The sequence below is a fragment of the Choristoneura fumiferana genome, chromosome 4 (assembly GCF_025370935.1).
Source record: "Choristoneura fumiferana chromosome 4, NRCan_CFum_1, whole genome shotgun sequence".
In the NCBI taxonomy this organism is placed as follows: domain Eukaryota; kingdom Metazoa; phylum Arthropoda; class Insecta; order Lepidoptera; family Tortricidae; genus Choristoneura; species Choristoneura fumiferana.
In genome coordinates this window covers 10,334,913-10,359,806 of record NC_133475.1, presented here as the reverse complement: position 1 = coordinate 10,359,806, position 24,894 = coordinate 10,334,913, and the positions used below count along the sequence as shown (strand labels likewise).

Genomic DNA, 24,894 nt, shown 5'->3' with positions numbered 1-24,894 from the left:
TACTGTACACGACTTTATAGCTAAGTCCATGAAATCCGTATACACATATTTGTTTTTAACTTTGGTCGGATGGATCTTTTGGTAGTTAGCTGTACTTTATAAAGTACACATTCATTGAATAATGATTTCAAATATGTTGAAATTATTTTCAAAATAAAAAAACCAAGTACAACATCTGTTAAAAAAAGTCGGAAATTTGAAGGATCATCGTCATCATCATCATCATCAGCCAGAAGACGTCCACTGCTGAACAAAGGCCTCCCCCTTAGACCGCTACAATTAAACGACACGACGACGACGATTTGGAGGATATTGCTACTAAATACGTGACATAATATAAAGCCCGATTGTTATATCTCTCTAAAAAGCAGAAGAATGTGTAATGGAATTTAATATTTCAAACTATTTATTTTTATTTATAGGCTTTTATTTCAATTGAAATGTGCTTTGTAGTAAGTTCTCTTTAAATCTTGCTCGTCGAGTTTCACCCACTTCTAGTGACGGATTGATTTAAAATTTGGTAAATATATTTAGCACAAACCTGCGAAGCAATTCAATGGTGTGTGTGAAGTTCCCAATCCGCACTGGGCCCGCGTGGGATGATAATCCAAGAACAAAATTAAAGATGTCAAATCCTACTTGGATTAAATCTATAAAAGTAGAGTCAGCAAAATAGCTTGCTTTAATAAAAAAATAATATTTGATAGCACAAGACCGGTCTGAGTGGAGAGCCTTGGGAGAGGCCTATGTCCAGCAGTGGACGTCTTTCGGCTGACATGATGATGATGATGATGATTTGATTTAATTAACTAAGTTTGGGAAGACTTGATAAAAAAATTGAAAAAAAATGTATTCCTACCTGGGAACTATGGCCCATGCCCTAGTGTTCTGAGAGGAGGCCTGAGCCCAGCAGTGGGACGTATATAGGCTGGGATGATGACTAACCTAATCTATTTAAAAAAAAAGTAAAAATTACGAGTAAGTAGTAAGTACACATTCATTATATTTTGCCGTGGGTTAAAAACCGTGTTCAACACAACCTTAAATTCTAAGCAACAATGAAACAAAGCGAACCATCCATCTGGCGGCATTACTCGCATGTCAAAATAGCTATTATCTAAATGGCCGTTGTTGTCACTCCGAGACGCATCATAACAGCGTGTGTTTTGGTCGGACAATAAGCTTTCCGTTATGACTACATGGCACTTGTACAACATATGGACAGCAGGGTCGATCTAGTGAGGATGCGGTGGAACTGTAGACTAAACTCATACCTATATGTACCTATTAGTTGGTATCAGTGGCGTAGCGTGGGTATCAGCCACTCGGGGCGGAAGAAAATGTTGCTGCCGTCTTATTTAGGGTACTCATTCTAATCGGTCCGAATCGTAGGTGCGACATTTTTTTTTATGGAATTATCGTCATCATCTCAGCCTATACACGGCCCACTGCTGGGCATAGTCCTCCTCTCAAAATGAGAACACTTGGGACGTAGTTCTCACGCGGGCCCAGTGCGGATTGGAAACTTGACCTAGTCCCAAACTAAGCAAAGCCGTACAGGATACAGTACAGTATAGTACATGGATACAGGCAGCGGATAAACATAATTATATAGATAAATACATACTTAAATACATATTAAAAATCCAAGAGTGTCTACAGATGACTAAATACGTTTAACAACTTACTACTAAGGGGCTGTTTCAACACCCATTGATTAGTCTTAACTGACGGTTAAATATGATGCATTCAATTCGAACAAAACAAATAGAGACGGCATCACATTTAACCGTCGGTTAAAACTAATCAATGGGTGGTGAAACAGCCCCTAAAAGTAGAAACTCACGTTTTTACCGACTAGTTAGGTAATAACAGTAAACTAAATTGAATAAAGATATTTTGACTTTGACTTTGACTTTGACAGTGCCATCACAACTCCAAAGAGCCACACTTTATAATAAGTTTTGATGCAAATTTGACAAATATAAGCGGTCCAAACATCATAGACAAAGACGGCATTACACATAATTATATTACATACAATTTCGAGAACTTATATCAAAGAGTGAACACACCCTTAACACAAAACACGTCCTTAATGTAATTCTCGAAATTGGAATCGTCTCGAATTTTCGAATTTTGTTTGTACTGACTTTTGTGTTGTGTTATGTTTGTGTTTTGTGTAAAAAAATCCCAAATAAAAATCTTTCCTTTTCTAATGACCTGACTAATCTCGAGTTACTCGACATTGCTCTAGTAAAAAACGACGCCAAGACGCCATTCGACATTCTTTCCTCGAACAACTTCGGCATCCAACTTCTAGGAGCATGCTCTAATCCGATTATCTCACTCGCTGATATTGCGGACTGGCACGAGGGAAATATGGTCTACACACTTCAAGCACTACAATCTGCTATGTTACAGTACGTAGAGCACCCGAAAGGCATACCGCTGCAGGCTAGTAAAGTTGCTGGCAGTCTTCTCTTAATACTTTTTATACAACTTACTTTCGTTATTTTATTTAAGGTACTCAAGTTCTTCGGTAGAAAAATAATAAAGTCTCTTGGTGTTACTGCACGTATGTATTTGTTACCTATTTCATAAAGTGTTATCTGTAGAGAAACGGTTGCCCCTACATGTATTCGAACCTTTAGCTTTATATTAATCGTTCATCACTAACCACTACTCGTTACAGTAGGTGTATTACACTGTCTCGTTATCAGTATTAAGTGTAATGTAAAAGTAAGTAACAAACAAAATTTTGTTGCTAAATTTGCATATTAAATCAATTATGCGCGGGGCATTAATGATGCAAATTGGCAAATAAGCTATCGCTGGCCACGACCCTGTTTCATCCCGTGGGACCGCTAAATAAATACCCTCCTCGACAGACCGATCGCTTTCAATAGCTCCCGTAGATCTATCCGCAAACATGGCTAACCCGAATTTAGGGAAATATAATCCTAATATAAGAAAGGAAATTAGCTATGTTTCATTTGGAAATCCGTTTGTTGCGCTCTTGTTCGGCAGCTATGCTTAAATATTGTTATTTCACTGATTTAGCTTTTATGAGTGCAGGACAGAATCTGAGCAGGATATATAATAATATGTCACCGAAAAGTCAAAAGATGCAGTGAGCGTGATTGAATAGGCGACCTCCACAAACATAAGACTCAGCAGGCTCCTAGCAAAGTGGTCGGTTGGATCTGGTGGAGATTCCTTTGCGAATCGGTACGAGTGGATAATTTGTAAAAAAAATAACAATAAACTTGTTAGTTACATTAAAATTTAAATTTTAAGCGATATTCGTTTTTAATGTTTTAAATCGTATTTGCATTTTCCAATTGTAAGGTAAACGTCCAAGTGCTCGACACGCTAATGCCCAATAGACGACACCCTGCTGTCATCTCTATTGATAATGACATGACTAAAGATGCCAACTATTGGGACAGTGACGAGCACTCGTACGTTTACCTTATTGCGTCAAATTGAACTTAACAGTATTTTTTTTTGTTTTGATCTAATTGATAATCGCGGTTTGCAGTCACGAGTAGGTACTACTTCTTGGAACATCATTTAGCTTTGAATCAAAGGCTACTGATTAGCTTAATTAATCCGATTTAACAATACGTTTAATTCTCATTTATGGTCATTTAACCTACTTTAGGCAATAAGTAAGTGGGTCAAACAATTATTAAGAGCAATACATAGGTATTAATATACTATCAATAATTTAATTTAATTAACAGCATTTTTATTTTGACATTTTATAATTAACTTTTTTTGATTCTTCATATATCTGAGTGTCTCTCTCTGTTTAATGCAAAATAAACAAATTAATTTAACGTTCATCATTAGCAATGTAAATTGACGACTAAGCGATCATTGTATTTAGAGCCAGGGATCGTAGAATAAGCGTTATGCCTTTTAAAATGTTGTCTTAGTAGGAAATAAAGAATATAATTATTATGTTTTATCACTGGCCAAAAAAGGAAAGTCCTAACTTTTTTACTAACTGTTCTTAATTACGTACAGTACGTTGTATATCCTGAAGCGTTGTGAAATAAAACCATGAAACAGAACAGACATGGTTGCCAAAACAAAAGATTTACCCACTTGGTTCTAACAAGCGCTGCCAAATTTAATATTCATTTCACGTAGTTACATATTGTACAATAAAATATTAATAGGAGCCGCGGCAATGAGTTACGACCTAGAAAACAAACTTTAGCAGGGTTTGTGAACAATTCTTGCGGTCCGTACGGGCAGCATACGCGAATATTGCTGCTATTAATCAGATTCTGGGGCACAGGCTCGAAAGAATTGCACTCAGAGCTATAATAGCAACATTAGTTTAATGCTTAGAGTAATTAGTTCTAACTAAGACAAGGAATTACGTATGTAAAAAAGATGGTGTTAATCTTAAATAAGGTTTGGTTACGACGCTTGCAAGCTTTGAAGTCTTATTGATTTTTAGTTTGGTTAATAAAGTGCAAAAAATGGATCGTAGGTAATTTTGACTCGGCTTTATTGTGCTTTAGAACAAATGCAAAACAACTGATGCATGACATAATTGTTACATTTGAGCTTATAAATGTCATTATCAAAGCATCAACACTTTCCTCACGAAGTGCTCTTTTATCACACTACGACTTGTTCAATTGCCACCATTGATAAATTAGATCTCTCCCAAAACGACAAGTACCTCGTGTTGTCCTCGGTAACATCATTACAAAAGTTAAACAGTCTTCCCTGCCAAAGCAGTCGCATGAACTTTTCGATTGAACTATCAGAAACTGCCACATATTGGCTTTGAGGAACCAATTAAACTTTTCATCAGAATTGTGAAACTAATTTTCAGTTTGACAGAGTCAGCGGTTTGGGCAGCAGGTAACTTCGTGCCAGTGCTGCAACTGGACTTCACCTTGTTGACTGGGTTTAATTCTGGGGCCTCGATAGATTTTGCTCAATAACAAATTAACTAATCACGCTGGGATTTAAGCTTACGATCATGGTTTTGTACCAATCGTGCTTGCAACGCTAGAGTTTATTTTCTGACCATCTAATATTACATTATCGTCAAGACTTGTCCGTTTAACAGTACCTATACCTTCCACAATATTCAAACTTATTATAATGCTATTTATATCTGCCGAGCTCATACAACGCTTGTTTCAGTATATACCTAGTACCCTTCGCATCAGCAAGCAAACTCCAAATTGTATTACTTAAAATCATCATCTTACTCTTAGTTTAGGTAGGTACTTGACTAATCACTTTACAGCATCGCCCCATAGTCGAGAGTGAACTATAATACAAACTTGTACTTTATAGGGTCTGTTCTTGAACTAAAATGTTCTGACGTTTACAATGAAAACTTCTTGATTATCTTACTTAACTACATAAATAAGTATGAAAATCGGGAGGAACAACTAGCTAATATGAGCGTATCATATTTAAGTACTTATAAGTTAGAAAACAAAAAGCGTAAATTCTTTTATGTCAGGTCAAATCTATTTCATAATTTTTGGCTGCATTGTGCTAATTAAAGTTGCATCGCGGGGCGCGGTTTGTATAATAAATAATTATGAACTTCTCGCTTGGTGCGATGAGAAAATTTGTCTCTCACTCGGAAATTATTTGTCTCATTGAATTGTGTTTTCTATTTGTAGTGGCAACTAGAAATTCCTTTTGATGACAGTTAACAGTGGGTACGGTCGACAGTTTTGTTTCAACAGAAGTTTGCCTTGTGACATGAATTCACTTGCTGATAAGGGTGACTGTGAACTAGTTATCACCTATTGAAAGCATCAACAAGATACGATATCGTGACGGGATAGGAAACCTTTGCAAATCGCATAGAAAGGCTCGCAATGCGATAGTGGGCAGAACAGATGTAGGGTAGCTATTGTTAAGCATAACGGCCGACACTCACGGAAGCACTTGTCACTGTCACATGGCAGGACGGGCGCTGTCAGATAAATGTTGTTGTATTAGCGACGCGCGCATTACAGTAGCAGAATGATGGCTGATGGCTTATAGCCACCGATGAATCGTGGATATTTTCGTATGCATTCGATTTTTTAAGGCTTTTTTAAGTGAGCACACAAGGATCTGTTGTTGATTGTCTAAAGTTGTTCACACCAATTGACCTAGAGTCTAAGCTTAGTTCAGGACAAATCGAATTTCGTAGGTAATAGGCCATCTGGTCGTCTAAAGGCAAAGAATTAGTAATACGTATTATAGATCAATAGCATAAAGTGAAGTTTTCGTTAGGCAGTGCGAAGTAGTGTACCTAATAAATATTTAAAGTAAAAAAACCCGACTGCCTTGAAAACTAAAAGGAATAAAATAAGTCTAGTGTCTATATAGTCTAGCGTCTTAGGTACAATGTCCCGCGTTGCGCTGCCTTTGGAAGAGGAAGCCCGTTTTAGTTAATTTTATGTGTTTTTTATTTTTATTTTTATGTAAAAATTCATTGTTTAAATAAATATATAGTCTATAACTTTGTTAAGTAGCTAATTTAAAGTTCAACAGTCGAGACCCAATACTAAGAATTTTTGAGCTGGTCACGATTTAAATAGGTCCCGCCTGATGAACTTTAAATTACCTACTTTACAGCATTCTAGACCACTAGACTTACTTTTCTATTTGAAATATTAAATAGCCTATCACTCTGACAGTTATGACAAATCCAATGATACTTACCTTATATGTTAAAATCCGTTTAGTTGTTTAGGCTGTAACGAGGACCAAAGAATTGGACATACATACATACATACATGCATACAATTACATACGCTCCAAAACATAACCATCCTTCGAGCAGTAGGCTAAAAAAATAGGCATTCCGGTGGGAATCGAGTTGTTACTGCGCTAGGCCACTGAGAGATTATTACAGATATGTAGGTAGGTGATAAAAGCTATATTTCATCATCATCATCAGCCAGAAGACGTCCACCGCTGAACAAAGGCCTCCCCCTTAGAACACCACAATGAACGACAACTCGCCACTTACATCCACCGGTTACCCGCAATTCCCACCTAGTGGGAGGCTTGCCAATTCTTCATCTTCCGGTTCGCGGTCGCCACTATCACTAGCTATCATTTATCTTATCATTTTACGTTGGTATGACATTTTAATAGACAGTTACTTGTACAAGCATCTTTAATGTCTGAAATTTGCCTCGTGTTAGAACGAAAAACACTGTAGTCAGAGTACTCTTTAGAAACCGTTTGCAAATACCTGCAGGCAAACATTTAAATTAAAAGCATTTACGAGTATTACTCTCCAATTCTCCATTGATACTTAAACGTTTCACTGAACAAGGCTCAAGCGACAAATTAGTAATGCAAATTCTTTAAGCCCAGCTCATATTATTAACCGTATCCTTTCAAGAACCTGATAAATAAACATGAAGGTAGGGCGATCGGGCCCATGAGGGACCAACTCCAACTGATACCTACTAAATGCTAATTTAATTTTGAATTCCAGCTAAATGGACCATGCTACAACTTTCTCTTTTATGTCGGAAGTGCTTGACGATTCTGATTTATTGTTTACTACCCGCTTTTTCGCTAAGTAACGTTTAAAGTCGTAAAGTTTTTACTCGCTACAGTAAAGCAACCAAAATTAGTTCTTTAGAAGCATTGTTAAAGTTTTTACTCGTTGACTATAGTGCGATAAAAAGGATGTTTTTTTGTTGTTATACAGATCTAATTACTTATTTAATAGGCAGAATATTACCTTTCTCATTCTTATTAATTCTTCAGGAAAAATAAAAAATACTGGCAGTTAGAAGTTTTTTCCAGGCCTACGCAATAACGTTGGGAAATTATGGAATTCATCTTGATTTTAATGGCAAGGTAGTCGATAAAGATGATTAACTCTCGAAAATAACGAGTCAGTCGTTTCGGTCATGTTTCACGAGTTTCAGCGAAATTACTTTCGTTAAAACTGTATTCGATGAAGATGGACTGAAACCCGCTGGTGATTCAAATTGATTTAATAATTTGGATATTAACTTTTACGAAAAAAATGGCCCGCTCATAAATAATTATTAAAATGGAAGATAGCAATAAATCGGAAAAGGTTTAGTAGGATTAAACCGTAGTTAGGTAGTTACTAATGAATATAGCCGTTGCTGGACTAAACTTTAGTTACGTTTAGTTTAGTGATAATGATACATGCATTGCTCGAATATCGAGAGTTTATAAAAGGTAATCACAGTCTAAATTCCGTAAAAAATAGTAATATGTATTCAATATAAATAAGTGTGAGTCATCAAAAAAATACTAATAAATAATTGATCAATTTGTACATTTGAATAACGTACCTGCCCTACATCATTCTAGGCGCGAATGTGCCCATCAAACTGGCATTGGCAAAATAATAAGCTTGCCAAAATAATCAACATCGATTTGTTTGTTGCTAAAGAAGGCAGTAACTCCATACAGTATTTATGTTAATAATTGCTCGTAAAATGAGAAGGTGTACAGCACATTATAATCCTTCATTTATGCAAGTAAGTAGGTACGATTTTAACGAATAAACAAATAAACTTGTCTTCCGCTAATTTTCCGTAAACTCAGAGCGTCATGTTTGTGAATAAAAAAGTGAGCTGCCCTGAGTTATTCGCTAATAAAACAATAAGTCATGATTTTCGTCCAATAAAGAAATGCTTTGTGTTGAAGGCATCCGGTCGTACATTCCCTACGGAGAGCGGGGATATTTATTCTAGCAGCGTAACTGAAGACTCGCAATTATTGGGCAAATGTTTACGGAAGCGAGTGGCCTCTTGCTCTGCTCTGTACATGTGCCAAGTGATTCCCCATTACAGCAACTTACTAGTTGCTTTCTCACAGCGCCTCTGCAGTGCAATGAGCCAATAAAGAGGATCTACATAGTGGCCAACGCTACTGCAATAATGTTTCACTGCAAAGGAATATTTTCAACGTCTCGTCGTCGTATTGACAGAGCGACTGCTTGTTAGACTGCGATTGGAGTATATTTTTTAATTTTTTGGCATAACGAAGTCTGGCTGGAAATATAGAGATAGAGTTTTTGGGCATTACTTTGAAGTTTTACTAGTTACTACTTACTAGTTACTAATATTTGACTTTTCTTAATGTCCCACTGCGCTTCCATATCTTACTCTTTTAGTATATACGGTTTACGATTTTTCATAATTATTTTAAAAAGTTTTAATTCAGGTATAGTTAAGAAAATTAAACTATAGTTTGCTAGCCTTTACCCACGGCTACGCTCACGTTAACCATTATATCTGGCAGTCTAATTGAAATTCCGGGACTTTATTAAATTCCCAAATAGTGATCTTCATTTCATACCTACCTATAGGTAACGCAACATTACATGTCTCTAGAAAACTCCAACTACCTTTACATAACAAATTTTATCCAAACCTATCCATCCGTTTTATTGTGAACGGATAACAAACACGCACACGGATGCACACAGACATACTCACCTCGTATTTATAATATTAATACAACGTTCAACCCAAATACACAAACATTATTACTCGATTCTCAAGTTTAATATAATGACCGGGTTATTTATAGAATCAAATCCAAGCTCACCCAATAAAAAACCCGAGATGTCAATCAGGCACCCACACAAAAATGCGGGGACGATTTTTACAAAGTCGAGTACGTACCTAAATCTCGCAAGGATCTCTTGTAAGCATATAAATCTGAACGTGAAAGATAATCGGGTTGGCGGAACTGATTCGCTCGCAAATTGAATAAGAGGTACGGAATATACCCCGCGGGGGCCGGACGCGTCTCCCCTCATAACATACTGCACTTTGGGCACTAATAAAATCTAAAAGTTGGAGCTAGTGCTGCTTTTATTTGTGATGCTCTCTGTATTTTTCAGTCACTGTTACGAAATAATAACATTAATAACTGACGCTTGTGAAGTTGTGTTTCTGTTTTCTTAATCTTTTATCATGTAAGTCGCTACACTCTTGGTGGTGGGCTGAGGTTTAGTAGTGAACTTTTATGATGATTTTCTAGGGAAAATAAGCCGGAGTTCATAGTTTGAGCCTATCTGATCTGATTACTTAGTTTTTTTTTACTTCACCTACGAGAAGGTATGGGTTCGTCCTATTTTAAAAGAGACTGGACACAGCTCGGACTCTAAAACAATACTTTCTTACGGTTTCATATTCACGGTTTTCTTATACCCCTCGACAAACTTTGCGTTTCAACTGTAGCCAGGTTTCAATTAGTTACACAGTTTACTTTTGATAACGTAATGTGAGAATATGGCTACACTATTTTACAATAAAATTGCTACCTACCTTGTCATGAGGATTACAATTTCTTGATATGTCAATGCAAAGCGCCGAAGTCTATTATAAGGTTTACCTATCATATATTGTCAACGTATTAACCTATCAATACGCCATAACGGCCAACGGTGGAAGCATCAGTCTCATTGTGTACTTTTCGGGTGTCAATCGCCAAGGATAACAAAATCACTACGTGTTTACGGAAGCGGTGGGGAAATATATTCTATTAAGTACCTAGATGGAGTGGGTGATGGGGAAACTATACTTTCTGACACTATATTTTATTGATACAGGTATTCACAATATGTATTTGACGTAAAACTAAAAGTTGAAACTTTAAACACTTAGATTAGACCCATATTCAAGTAACAAAGTTAGGTCAAATCAATTTCCCTTGTGAATATCCATTCGTTTTGAAGCTGAGAAAATCTCGAGGGAGTATTTCATTACTTTTATTTAATTTGGCGGAAAATCAAATCTTTCAATGAGATTATCCCAAGCGTCCGCGGGTGCCCGCTCCATCGGCCTCGTGCCTCGCCGCGACCTCTCCTGAGGATTCACTGCTTGATTTTTTATGACCAGTGTGCATTATGATTTGGTGCCCATTCTTTAAAAAGAATTTAAAATAACGCAATTAACACACTGTCACCCGTAGATTTGGTGGTTGATTTTTTTAATTGGTTGTTTATATTAGTTGCGTTATAGAATCTACAACATGTAATATCAACATCGAAATCAACACACCATTATACAATCTGTCCCGGCCTCTGGATAAACATGAAAATATGTATGTTGTTTAAGGTATTTCTAACATATTATTATGTACGGAGCTTAAGATAGCTTATTATAGCTTAAATTTTCATACCAATCAGAATTAAAAAGGATTACTCGTAAGAGGTAATGTGTTGAACTACTGAACTGTTTTTTTCCTTTTTATTAAGTAATAAATACGTAATATTAGAGCATTTCTGAGGAGCAATTCTAATCGAAATTTTGGTCTTTGACCAGAAGCCATTGACACGTTGTTTTTAAAAACAACTAACTTTAATTTATGAGCGATATTATTCATGAATTTAGTTTCTCAAAAATAACACAATGTGAGAAACTTTCTAGCTTTTGCAAACAATATACCACACGAACGAGACCACTAAGTAAGGAAGTATCTACAACAAGCTAATCTTTGTGCAGCCATCGATAATAGCCAATTCAATCCACGAAAGATGCCACGGCCGCGGGCAGCTTAGCAGCAAAATACTGAACACTAAATCGCTCTAGTACCACTAATACTCGGCTAAACGGAACGAGTAAGTAACCTCGGAGTTTCGAAAAGACTCGCCAACGGAAATTTTATTACTTCATTCCGATTTTTGCGGCGCCTTTGACTTTTCTCGTCAACAAAAAGGCAAACGGAACTGCCAGTGGCCGCTTTGACGGTTTTAATTGAAGTTTTCTCGCGAGAATGCCTAACTAATTAGGGGTGGTTTGGTCACGGCGATCCGTTCAGTTCAGGTAGGTTGATGAAAGTTCGAAAGAATTTGCTGCAGTTATCGCGAGTTAGCGACGCTGAATGCCATTCTAATAAAGGTGACGACATTTTATAATCTAAAACGTTAGTGTTTAAAATATTGCATGAGGATAGAGTCACACAGTCATTGTTTATAGAAATTAAATCCTTCAATGTAATCAGTGAATCATAAGAGGAAAGGATGAGTCTGTTTTGCAATGTAATAAAAATAATACGTATGAAAATGACTTTACTAGTAAACAAGATGTTTATTACGTGACTAAGGAAGTAAGTATAGTTTTTTTACTATTTAAATTCCAGGGAATGACTTACAAATTACATTTACCTAAAGGGTAAATAGGGAAGTTGAAACCATTATAAAATAAATCGAAGACACTACTCCAGTAAAAAAACGCTTTATTTTAGCCCTGAACACCACATTAATTTTAGATTAACTGCAAAATTAGATTTTTTGCTGCTTTAAAACAAATAAATAGTTAGTTGATTGAGTGTGCGAATAAGTGACGTCATAAGTTGCTATTTCCATTCAAACTCTATGGGAGAATTGTGTTTTGACAGCTCATAAAAAGTACGTGGTGCCAACATCCCTATTCCTTTACGTCGAATAAGGTACAATGAGCATTAGAGATACGAACTTTTAAAATAGGCAACTAATGTAGAAACTATTTTCAACAATTTGTGCTCTCAAGTGCGCCAGGTTTTATCGGGAAATGGACCGGATATTAATGAAACATGGTGGTGATTATAAATCCTGGAGTCGGGGGAAATATCGCATAAGTTCCCGCCAACAATGACTATATGAAATATCTCGACTAAAACTCCCCTTTACAGCGTCTGCACAGAAGTTTAAATTACACTTACTTTTTTAATCAGACCGATTGAAATATAATTAAATATTTTGAATGTTGTATACTTGAACGAGTTGACTGAATTTTGTGTGTAAAAAGATTTGACTAATAGGTACTAACCCATTTTTTATTAAAACTTGATTTTATTGATAGACTTTAGCGACCCACAGCTAGGAAAAATCGTTACCTTTTTGCGATTTTCCTGTCTTTTTTACGGATACTCATGACATAACGGTGACTGACTACTATTAAGTTTAAGAAGATTTGTTAGGCCTGTAATATGTTCTCTTTTAGATAAATTGAGTTTTAATTTAAAATTATAACTGTAGGTATATGTCGCCGTTCTGCGATTTCTAGATTTACGTCGATAATGATTATTGATTCATATTGATAGGTCTTTAATTTACGATCTATATGCGAGTTTAATCTAGAGTCTTACGGACACTGGCCGCAATTTGTGGCGTAAAATTAGTATTATATCAATATTTTTCTAAATAATAATTATTTATTTTCCTAGCTCTTGTTAGAATATTAATATCGGGATGTAGAGTATTAATATAGTAGAAAAGTTTGATTTTTACTTGGTTATTTTTGCTCTTAACTAACCTTGTAAATCGAGGTTTACGTATTTTTAATGGTTCAAGTTACATCTTGATCTTAAAAAGATTTCGTAATGTAATCTTGTACTATAGGTAGGTACGATTGAGTAAAATCAATCAAATAATGTAATGAAAGCTAGAATATTTGTTATTTTTTTGCAATAAAATATTAACGCAATCTGTAGGTACATTTATTCTACACCGAGGACATTCGAATGAAAACGCAAAACCAAAATCACGACTAATTAGGGCTTAAATATGTGTCAAAGGAGATTATTGCAGTAATTTCGTTCATGTGTTTTAATTAAGTAATGCAAATTTCAATTACCGACGTCGTTATTTTTATGCCAATTAAACTGGTTGCGGTTACCGGTTCGAAATGCGAGAGTTGAATTTTTAACAACAATGCTTCCGTATTTTTCTTTTTGTTTCGGTTCGAATATTCCCTCCCGGTTTGGTTCCGAATTTCAATATTTGGTTTTGTGTAATTTTAGTAAATTACCGGTAGTACAATTTATTTGTGATGATACCGTTGCTTTGTTTTCTAGACTGCTTATAACTAACTTAATTTTAATTATAACGAAATTGATATAGTATATATTAGATATCTTTGTACGGTCAAAGATTTCTTTCCACTTTAATACCGTATGTTCTGTCAAATTTATACAAAAGTTCGACATGAAGTGACAACGGAGAGGTTACTAGTAAAGTGTAAAGATATCTTTGACCTCGACGTAGGTACTCAGTTTCATTTGACATTAAACATTCAGCATTCAACTCGCGCTTGTTTTTCAATAATATAATGTCAGACGTAAAAATATTAAAGTAGGTTTTAATAGGTACTTATTATTGTTAAATCATCAAGTTTAAATGTAGAAGTTGACATAACTCTCAGTATCATCTACGTTTTATTAATAACGTATGCGAAAATAACCTAATAATTTCTGGTTAAATGAAATACATATTAAGATCGCTATAACATTATTGTTGGATTCCTTAACTGAGGCTATTAACTCAGCATACCTAAATGAATAAGGTGTTGTTACTGGTCATTAAGTTGTGTTAGTGTCAAAGTTATATGGAGGTAAAGTGGGTTTTAGTGTCGCCATGTGCATCCTTACGGGTAAGTTTGACCATAGCAAACTTTGTACTCTACTTTATGTGTCGGTACACTGCAGTACAAAGTTATAAGGTAATGTGGTAGTTAGGTGGTACGAACGTTTGTACAAATTTTTAAGTTGCTTTTGACGTTAAGGTGGAAACTTAGTCAAGACGAGAAATTTTGCACTAGTAGTACTTACGAAAAAATTAAATACATTGATAAGACAAGAACTGGATGGTTTAGTGGCGGCCACATATTTGATGATGCAGCATGGGTAGACCCTCCATTGTAGCGTTCTTTAGGGGAGGCCTATGTCTAGCAGAGGACGTCTCACGGCTGGATGGTGATGGTGCAATTAAAAAAACCGGCCAAGAGCGTGTCGGACACGCCCGAAATAGGGTTCCGTAGCCATTACGAAAAAAAAAGTAATATTTTTCTAAGGATTTCGTATTTTGTGCGGAATATTCCAAGTTTAGGTTGGCTTAGGCTGCTATTTACTCTTAAACTACTAATAATTCTCAAGAAAACTTAACCGTTATAGTTTTCCTTATAAGTTTGATATACTTACTACAATCCTGAATTTTTACAAAATTTTCCACCCACCCGTACAGATTTAGAGGGGGGGGGACGCTCGATTTTAATGAAAATGAATAGTTTAAAGTTGAATATTTTGCAAAGAAATCACTGATGAATCGAAAAATCATTTTAGCAACCCCCTAATGGCACACTACAAGATTAGACGAGAAAAAAAATCACCCCCACATTACGTCTATGGAAGGTACTCTAAAACATTTTTTTGATTTTTTTATTGTACCATTTTGTCAAAATTACTTTCTAGCATTATAGTCCCTGAGCAAAGCCGCGGACGGACGGACAGACAGACAGACAGACATGGCGAAACTATAAGGGTTCCGTTTTTGCCATTTTTGCTATGGAACCCTAAAAATCAACATCAAAGCGGAATATATTTAGTTTTGCGATTGATTGTCTTACCAAGCAGATCACCCGATCTTTTACATGGGGATCGGTTATGGAAATTTATCGACGTTTTTATTATGGCTCGTTTAGTTTAACATAATTTTGTCTTCATTTGTCATTTTAAAGTTTACCTTTATCAGATACGATCGAACATAATTTATTTAAAACATGTTTATACATGTATTTTAAAAAAATTTTTTTTTGTTAATAAGGGGTTAATCTTTTTTGGACATAGGTAGGTAAGTGGATAGGTAGGTAGTATGTTTATTAAAATCGAGACGTTCTTTTATTATTCTAGATACAAATGAATTCGAACGCGAGCTTACACTCCTCCTAGTTACATTTTTAATATTGCTCCCTAAAAGTTTCCAGTAAAATAAAATCCTCTAAGAACAGCTCTGAAATAAATAACAATCTTATTTGTTCGAACAACTTGCACGTAACCTTTGTTCGGATACAATAACTTACAAATTCAAAGCAACGTTTGATTTCAGTTCGATTTCTAGTATTGCAACAAACAAACTATGCCTGGCTACACTGCACCGGATTTAAAATAATTGATGCTCTCTGAAGTGAGCTTGAATGAACAGGATACCAAACGATTTTAACCTTTTTTTTACTTTTATCCGCATAGGCGCGAGTTGCTATGAAAATATTTTGGATTTATTCCTAAACCTTCATGGCTCTTATTTCAAAGCTTTACTATTTTTTTACACAATACATGTTTTTTTAACAAAGAGTAGGAAAAACAGTAATTTCACCATCAAAAGCAGCTTATCACTATTTAGGGTTTCGTAGTCAACCCTTATAGTTTCGCCATGTCTGTCCGGCTGTCTGTCTGTCTGTCTGCCCGCGGCTAAGCTCAGAGACCGTTAGTACTATATATGGAAGAAGCCGCGCAAGATCGAGCCAAATGGAAAACTCTTCTACGAGCCCTATGTCGCTAGTGAGGGATAACAGGATCACGTCATCATCATCATCATACATATCCATCACGCCGACAGTGGTAAAATAAAAAAATAAATAAAAATTTTAGGGTACCTCCCATAGTAGGTAAAGTGGGGGTGATTGTTTTTTCTCGGCTAACCCTATAGTGTGGGTTATCGTTAAATAGGTCTTTTTAAATAATTGAAGGGCTGCTAAGATGATTTTTCGATTCAGCGAGGAATTGAACCGGTATAAATAACATGAATAACTTACCACTTTACTCGGAGAATTTATGCGTTGCATGCAATCAATCTGAAACAAAATAACATTTGTTCATGTTTGGTTATTTTTAAACACGTTCTAAGCGGCAGTGATTTTCTATTCTTCCCATTCCTGCGGTACTAGACGTTGTACACCTGGTCATAAAACTATCATTGTGGCAGTACAGGGCCTATTATACCCTGTCACGTTTAAGAAACTTACATCCTTTTTTGGCTTCATGTAAAGGTAGGTATATAATATGATTATTTTGCTTTGAACATTAAAAATAATTAATCAATTGACATGAATCTAAAGGTGTACATCTACAGCTTGATTTGTTTAAAATTTATAGCCATAGTAAAATACAAGGTCTTATGCACCCTGTGCCGCACGAAATAAAGGAAGTTTTGTGCATATTTTAGGGATGAGGAATAAAAATGATCGATAGTTTTGATTAAGTTTTAATGTAGGTAAGACAAACGGTGAGTGAACAGAAAAAAGTACATTCATTAATGTTTTTCATTGAAGCTTTTACATTCTACACATTCAGTAATATATTTTTTTTACTTTTCGGTCAGCTTGGTGACTTGATAAAAAGGCTCTGATTTTTTCATAGCATCCGACACAATTTCTCTTCTAAACACTGTTTATCAAATTATGTTTATGCATTTTAACAGTGAACCTACTTTTCATAGTCGCATTGTAAGCGACCTGGTGTTTCAGACCTGGTTCTGAATTCAACGTGTTAAATAAAAAATAGGTAAAGTCGAGGTTAGAGATATCTTTACACTTTAGTACCTTGCCGCTGTCACTTCTTGTTTCTTTTCTTCTTTTGTATAATATTATAGAATAGAAGGCATACAGTGAGTAGATACTAAAGTGTAAAGATATCTTTGACTTTCACTAGACGATACAGGTAGTCGAGTACTAGTAGTTACGGAATCTGATTACAAAGTTTGAGGTCCCGGGTTTTGTCCACGGGCAGGGCGGGTATTAGTAATGAAAAATATGAATATTTGTTCTCTGGGCTGCTTGTAGCTGCCCAGCTATCCACACTAATATTATAAATGTGAAAGTCTGTGTATTTGTGTGTTTGTATGTTTGTCTGTCTTTCACGTCGAAACGGAGCGACGGAGTGACATAGGCTATTTTTTATCCCGGAAAAATGCACAGTTCCCGAGAGAACAGCGCGCGATAACCAAAGTCCACACTGGCGAAGCCGCGGGCAAAAGCTAGTTGTTAAATAAAAACTTGCGCGCGTGTTCTCCCTTGCACTATCTTTGTTTCGTACACACTATTATTTTCAGATATACCCAGTGTTTTTCCTAGCAAATATTGCCTGCGGGTATTTTTTCTCGCATGTACACTGAATCCAGGTACGTGATAAACGGCTAACGTATATTTATTATGTCGATCCGTTATAAAATATTTGACGAGGAAATGTTGCTGCATTTTTAACTTTAGATAGATGAAATTAAAAAGTTCAATCAGAATGTTTTATGGATTTTTTATTAAACGTGCAACGAAGAAAACGAGGACATATACTTAAATGTAACAGCACGGGATTAATGTAATGTCTATTGGGTTTGCCGCTTCCATCTAATGCCTCAATGCTTCTACTATGGTTCCACTAAGCAAACAACTAGTCGATGGGAGTGTTTGTGCTAAGCCCAATAAAGCCGTTGTTCCCGCTGCTAAATTAGATGGCTTTCGTAAATGTTTTGTTACATTTTAAGCAAGGAATAACGTAACACTAAACTATAAAAAAAATATTGACCCGAAATCGAAATACGAGAAAAGGAGCAATTTGAGTACCTAGTATAATTATTTATAAGTAGTTATAATTTTTTGACAGTTTTTTTTTCATAAGATTGCTGCCAAGAAAACAGATTTTCATGTGAATTGTTTATTTGTGATCACTTATGACATGGTGACAGTGTTTTATTAACGTTTATAGCCGTAAAATTAACCAATTTAATCCCCAGCCCCCCACGAAACCTTAAATAATTATCATTGTCAGCGAGTATAACAATGCGTGTTGAATATTTAGTAACGTAAATGTCATTATGATAACGTTCTATGGTTAACGTTTTATGGTGGTTCTAGGCATCGAATCTTGCGACTGTGTCATTGAAATTGAACCTAAGGGTGGTGAAACAATTTCTTGCTCGACTACATCAATCTCATAATAAAATTAAGCAACGATTGTGCCGACCGTTAACATTCATTAACCCCTCTTAAGTGATTCTAAGACTTTAAAAGAATAGGGTTGTATTGTGAAGATAAGACAAGAAAAGAGAGTTTATTTAGTCCAGCGTCTGGCGAAGAATGGTGGCCGTGCAATAAAAGAAGGCGCGCTTTAATTTTACTGCAGGTTTGCTTTTATAATTAGTGGTAGTTTACACTTCAACACGATTGTTTTGTTTTTCTTTAATTAAGCGATCAGTTATTTAAAGGGCTTTATTTTATGTGATGGAGAGTCGTTAGCCGAGTGGTTAGACTTATAAGGAGTATTAGTCACATTTATGATCATTCAGATTTTATGGGTGATATTACATTTGCGCCACGAGCTTTACGGTGAATGACTTTCCTTGAGTAGTTGGTACTCATAAGCAGTGGTGCTCATTTCCCACCAGATGATCCACTTGCTCATTTGCCTCCCTCTCATAATCCATCCCAGCCTATATACGTCCCACTGCTGGGCAGAGGCCTCCTCTCAGAACAAGAGGGCTCTCATAATAATAATAAACAATACATCCTGAAGAAAGCAGCATACCTCTCCAAAGCAATTTAATTGTGTGTAGCTATGAATGTTTCAAACTGCACTGGGATCTCGTGGGAACTACAATCCAAAGCGTATTTTGGTGTGGTGCTTTTAGTACCAATGGAAGAATGAAACACATGATTAGTATGATAAATTCTATGTGGCCATTTATCTTTATATTTCGGCCCTATTTTAGCCTTAGGCTCCGTCAGTTTATACTCTGTAGTCGTTACCACAAGACTAATGGTACGAGGCGCAAAGAGTTGCCGCGTTTAGCGCGTCGTTTGTTAGTATTAGCGAACTTTCTTACCGAGATCATTTATACGAATGGAAAAATAAACCTTAGACAACCCGACGGAATTGTGTTTTAATTGAGAGCAGCCTCCTTTGTTATTCGCGATTCGTCTTTGTTTAAGTTTAAGCAACTTTATATTTTGTCGGCGGTGGTAACTCGGCCTAAATGAACGGTGCCTTTTTTTTCTTTTACAGTGAAATTGTTTTGCTTCAAACTTAGATACAGATTTAGGTTACGTTTTAAAGGCTTTCAAAGATATATTTTGGAGTTAACTCGTTAAGAATTACATTTTTATTTAATACACCCGGTATAATTTTTTTAATAGGACTGAAACGTAATAATACTAAATATATCGATGCGGCTAAAGTTACAAAAATATGCGTGTATGACCTTAATCTTAAATTCATAAAGCCGTGTAAGTATACACACTTGTGAGTCTAATCTACAAAAATAGAGAGTAAGTTATTTTTTGTGCTGTAATTTGATTTTTGGGAATCAATATAAAAAATTCGCCGAATCACCCATTAAAATTAGAAATAGAAAAATTGATTTTGAAATACTTAGGCTGCAAAGTTCTCTTTTTCATGTGTCTCGTTTGAATTAATAACCTTGTTCTTAGAATAAAACACTGTAGAAGCCAGAATGTGCCTACTTTAAATATGCTAAATAAAGTTACGTCATTTAATTTGAGAGTTTGATGTAAGCGAGACTGGCTGCGTGTGATACCGGGATATTGAAATTAAAACATATTCACACGGCATATTAATTTGCGGCTCCTCTCGGGTGAGTACGCTGATGACAGTATTGCCCGATTTTAATTGAAGTATTGATTATCACTATCACATGGACGGCAAACACTGATAGCGCACACGTTTGGAGATTCATGATTTTTGCTATCCCAATTCGAAAGACCGATTATTCACTCGTTTGTACCTTTTCCGGCCACAAATATTGCTGCAACTGTAAACTATACAGTTTCAAATCCAAGCCTAAACTGAAACTGTGGCCAAAGCAATGTTATTCCCAGAAATAATTATCTATTCTAGACCAATGTTCCAAACAGCAGGAAAGGCGATTAAAATCGCCAAATAATCCTCCAAAACATGATTACAGCAATAATTACTTCAGGTACTCTACACAAAGAACCGAACAAAGTAAAACAAATCATTCGCTCGAATCTTTTGCAAATCGAAGGTCTTCTCGTGAATTTGCAATAGCTTTTTAGTTATCCAAAATCAATCGTGGCATTATGTTGTTGCGTAAGGTATCTAAAATTGGATCTTAAGGATAACAAGCTTAAGGTTCGAACTGTCTTGTAGACAAGCGTAGATGTGTCGTTTGGATTGTTGAGGAGTAAACAAATAATGGGAGCAAGGGATTGATAGAAGTGAATGAGTTCACGTCCTAAGCAAACTTTTGCAGTGATATCCGAACTACGGACATTGTGTCGAACTCAAAACGGCCGACCCACCGAACCATTGTTAAAACATTGATCTTACTCAGTTTACTTCACAGGTAACGTTAAAGCTGAATACCAAATTTATTTTTTGAATAAATTTATTTCGACAAAATTATAAAAATAACCTAACCTCAAAAATTACATTTTTAATACAAACTTTTTTGCTGACTGTACTTTTTGTTGACTGTAATTTCATTGTCACCCAAACTACATTTGCATACCAAATTTCAAGTCGATGCTATTAACCGTTGAAGAGTTTCGTTCTGCGGTCTTCGGTACTGGCTGAACTACCAGGATGTCACTACTAGATTATTGTGTTGTCACGTGATTTACAAAGGGTATGCCAAATTTCAAGTCAATCCGACTACTGGAAGTTGGTTCAATTTAACTTTCAAGATTTGACTACAGACAGACAGACAGACAGACAGAGGGACAGGTGAAACTAAATAAAAGCTTGTAAAATACAATTAATGGAACATCTGTTTATGAAGGTTATTACGATAAAAGTTAAATTCAGGGCACAGAACATTAATCAAGTATCAAGTTGCAAAAGCGTAACAGGTCCATAAAGATCCAGAAGTGGAAATGGAGCCTGTCATAATACATTATTACAATTAGTACACAAGCTAGGTGCTGTAATAACGGCGTGAACCATTGTGGCACAAAGATGAGGAGTTGACACCAGATTAATTATATCCCGCTCGTGCTCGCGACGACACAACTTTAATAAAAGTTAATCTGATTAACACCCGAGTTGGTAAGCTCTTTTATTGCCGCCCCGAGTAACGTACACTGGGAAGAAAATATTTTAACACCGCTGAAATTAACAGTTACGTCCAACAAGAACAGTGTCAAGAACTTTTATTAGATGCGCCACGCTGCGGTGGTGACTTTAATTTTCGCCGCATCTTATCTTTTCAAAATTTCCGTTCCATAAACTTTACCTAGACACTTTTGTATGCTAACTAGCAATCATACTCCTCTGTAGATTTCAAACATATCTCCTTGGTTATCTTTGTTCCTTTGTAACTGTTAGGGCCATAATGTACTAAATAAAAATAAAAGTTATTCCTAGAACGAAGTCCCCAAGAAGTTACTGTCACAATTAAAGCAACTAACTCTGCTAGAACTTTACTGTTGCTTCAAGAGTAACTTTAAATTCTCCGGCTAGGATATAGGTTCTTTATCTTAACTGTACGGCAGTTACGGTAACTTGCATCGTAATTAGGGTTCCGTAGCCAAAATGGTAAAAACGGAACCCTTATAGTTTCGCCATGCCTGTCTGTCCATCCGCGGCTTTGCTCAGGGACTATCAGTGCTAGATAGCTGTAATTTTGCACGAATATATATGTAAACTATGCCGACAAAATAGTACATTCAAAAGTTCAAAAAAAAATTTTTTTAGAGTACCTCCCGTAGACGTAGTAGGGGTGATTTTTTTTCTCATCCAATCTTGTAGTGTTGGTTATCGTTGGATAGGTCTCTTAAAACCATTAGGGGGCTGCTAAAACGATTTTTCGATTCAGTGATTAGTTTGAAAATTATTCAACTTTAAAGTGCAAATTTTCATTAAAATCGAGCGTCCCCCCCACTAAAACTAAACCGGTGGGTGGAAAAATTTGAAAAAATTCGGGATGGTAGAAAGTATATAAAACTTACAAGGAAAACTATAACGGTTAAGTTTTCTTGAGAATTACTAGTAGTTTAAGAGTAAATAGCAGCCTAAGGTATAAAATATACCTAAACTTGGAAGATTCCGTACAAAATACGAAATCCATAGAAAAATATTACTTATTTTTTTCGGAATGGCTACGGAACCCTATTTTGGGCGTGTCCGACACGCTCTTGGCCGGTTTTTTATTTTTATTTCGTCACAATTTCAAAAGTTAATTTATGGTAAGCTGATGTCAATTTAGTGTAATTACCTCTGTGGCAGTAGATTCTTCTTGCGCAAAATGGCAAGAAAACTTACTTAGAAGCTCAGGAAGCTCTAGTTTAACATAAACAGAAACTTGGGAGTAAATGGAGTGTGAAGTGAAGAGGGGCGAATCTGTGGGGCGGTCAACTAAAATTGTTAAGATCGGTATCGAGATAGGAATTAGTTATTTAGTAGTGAGGTAGGGATATGCGAACATTACGGATTAAGCGATGGATTTTCAAAGTCAAGATAAGATAAGATAAGAGAGAGAGAGAGTACAGTTGGCAAAAGTATCGTACGGTGAGTTTCGAAAAAAGTATCTTCATCTGCCTCGTATAGACGATGAATATAATCTTTATCTCTAGATCAAATAGATTAAAGAAAAATTTACAAAAAATTACTTATAGAAATTAAGACGCTTAAATAATTTACAATAATACAAAAAACATGTTATATGACTCTCATCTAGTTCCTAAGCTCTACATCAGTTAGAGGAAGTCGGGACTCAGGAAGATATATTTGTCATATCTTCCCGAATCCCAGGATCCCGAATATACCATGATTCAAGAACTTATCAGAAAGTAGTAATAGGTTTTTTTGGACAGTTATAACCTCTTGTGTCTACTAGATTTTAACGTGAAGTTCTTTAACATGTACGAAGCCGAGCATCCATCTCGATAAAGTAAAAAAAAATCTATTCTATTATATCGTATACATTGTTTGTTTGTTTATACTCTTTGTTGTACAAAAAGGAAAAACAAAAAGGTTACAGTTTTTTTTGTATTAGATTTATTTTGATTTGTACAGTGTTATGTTGCATTAATCTATTAATTAAACTGTTATTATATTATTATTACTAAATAAATAAATAAATTGTGTTTCTTGAGTTAACAATAATAAAAACTTGAAATAAAAAAAATCTTTTGACGAAAAAAAAACAAATATTCTTTGCAAATAAATAAATTATTATTAAAACTAAATTGACAACTTCAAAGAAGTGGAACAGAAAAGGCATAGGCAACAAAACTGTTAAATAAAACCCTTGTCTCTTTCTACGGCCATTTACCCAGAAAATCTTTAAATCTATAAACTAGACGTAATAAACCCGTTGTTTGCAATAGTTTATTTTTCAACTACAGGGCACGCTCGCTGTAAAAAGTCGTAATTAACGTGGCTTTCATGACGAACCTGAGTGCAGTGCCCTCAATGGGATTGTTGTAGACGGATGAAACTGGCTCGGTGTAGAGATACCTCTCTTTTTATTACATAGCGAATGTGTTTTAGGACGAGTCTAAATTTTTGTGAAAAAGCTATTTTCGGTTTTCAGTTGAAAATGAAAATATATTATCACAAAGGTTTCAAGGTTCAAAGATTTTAATACAGGTTTTCACACGTATTTTTAATATACGAATATTTAACACCATTAACTTTATAAATCAGAGCATGATGAATCAACTGTGAACTCATGTTATATAACTTTTTATTTTAGATTATTCTAAAAGTTACCCTTATCAATGTACTGGAGCTGAACCATCCTGTCGAAGTTAGTGGAACTCAGGAATTTCACTCAAGAAAAGAAGCACTTTTCATTGGTCCAAAATTTATTAAATAAAATTATGTGGTTAATTAAAACGTAACCAAATCGCACGGGAAAACTGAGGGTTCCATGCATACATACCGGGGAACAATTCCGTAATGTTGGATATATACGACTTATTTCATGAATTTAAGCGTAAAACACCCGCAGGTGGGGCTTAACCGTTTTAATGAGGCCACGGATGCTGCCCGCACGTTATGAAGGGATTATATCCCGCTTTTATGCGCCATGAATAGTGTGTTTTATTAACTTTTTCTAATGCTCACACAGTTTGTATTAATTTCGAAGAGCAGCGTGAGCGATGT

General features: G+C 35.6%; 1 protein-coding gene across 1 annotated transcript in view; it reads right to left on the bottom strand.

The window, feature by feature from the left end:
* mub (poly(rC)-binding protein mub) overlaps nt 1-24,894 on the bottom strand; it is a 251,124-nt gene that overhangs the window by 80,025 nt on the left and 146,205 nt on the right. The window contains exon 3 of the mRNA XM_074086919.1: nt 16,569-16,607. The gene's annotated coding sequence lies outside the window, so the exon portion shown is untranslated. The remainder of the gene's footprint in view (nt 1-16,568; nt 16,608-24,894) is intronic.